This window comes from Aplysia californica, unplaced genomic scaffold, assembly GCF_000002075.1.
Source record: "Aplysia californica isolate F4 #8 unplaced genomic scaffold, AplCal3.0 scaffold01030, whole genome shotgun sequence".
Taxonomy (NCBI): Eukaryota; Metazoa; Mollusca; class Gastropoda; order Aplysiida; family Aplysiidae; genus Aplysia; species Aplysia californica.
Window position 1 is genome coordinate 196,610 of NW_004798300.1, and position 1,156 is coordinate 197,765.

Here is a 1,156-nt window from a genome sequence, read left to right on the forward strand (position 1 = left end):
CCAACAACAACAACAACAACAACGACAACAACAACGACAATAATACAACAACAACATCACCACCACCACCACCACCACCAACATCACCAACATCACCAACATCACCACCACCACCAACAACAACGTCTGCTCCTCACCAGATGGCCCGGCAGTGACGTAAGCAGGTCCGGGGGCCGGGGGCATGCTGTACGATGAGATGGCGGTCGACATGTCGGGGCTGGGGAACTGGGCGCTGTTGGGGTCTGGGGAGCAACAAGTGAGATCACAGGTAGGTGTAAGATAGAACAGGTGAGATCACAGGTAGGTGCAAAATAGAACAGGTGAGATCACAGGTAGGTGTAAGATAGAACAGGTGAGATCACTGGTAGGTGCTAAATAGAACAAGCGAGGTAACATTTAGGAGCAAGATAATATAGGTGAGATCACAGGTAGGTGCAAGATAGAACAGGTGAGATCACAGTTAGGAACAAGATAGAACAGGTGAGATCACAGTCAGGAACAAGATAGAACAGGTGAGATCACAGTTAGAACAAGATAGAACAGGTGAGATCACAGGTAGGTGCAAGGTAGAACAGGTGAGATCACGGGTAGGTGCAATATAGAACAGGTGAGATCACAGGTAGGAACAAGATAGAACAGGGGAGATCAGGTAGGAACAAGATAGAACAGGTGAGATCACAGGTAGGAACAAGATAGAACAGGGGAGATCATAGTCAGGAACAAGATAGTATAGGTGGGCAGCATTTTCCCATGTATTTGAAAATAGATCACAACCTTTTTGCAGACTGGATTTTTTATAATCAAGCAATACACAGTCATCGACAAATAGCAGTTCACAGAGATGCAACATGTTAGTTTTTATTTTTGTCTGCAAAAAAATCTATATATACATTTAGTTTCCCTCTCAACACGATAGGCCACGCAGTCTCGAACCCTCAACTACACAACTCACCGGCCGAGCCCTTGTAGTAGATCTGCACTTCCGCCAGGTGTCGCACCAACCCCGCCATGACGTACAGTGGGCGCTTCCGGTCTGTGGGCAGGCCAGATATGACGTCACCCCAGTAGGTGACCTCGGTGCCGAAGCCAACTGTGCCCGAGTCTAGATCCACGAACATCAGGAATCTGAGCATGCACGGCAGACAAAAAATGGAGG

At 47.8% G+C, this 1,156-nt stretch overlaps 1 protein-coding gene across 1 annotated transcript in view; it reads left to right on the plus strand.

The window, feature by feature from the left end:
- Positions 1–1,156, plus strand: part of LOC101852889 (PHD finger protein 14) — a gene marked incomplete at both ends in the record, with an annotated part of 29,599 nt that overhangs the window by 3,222 nt on the left and 25,221 nt on the right.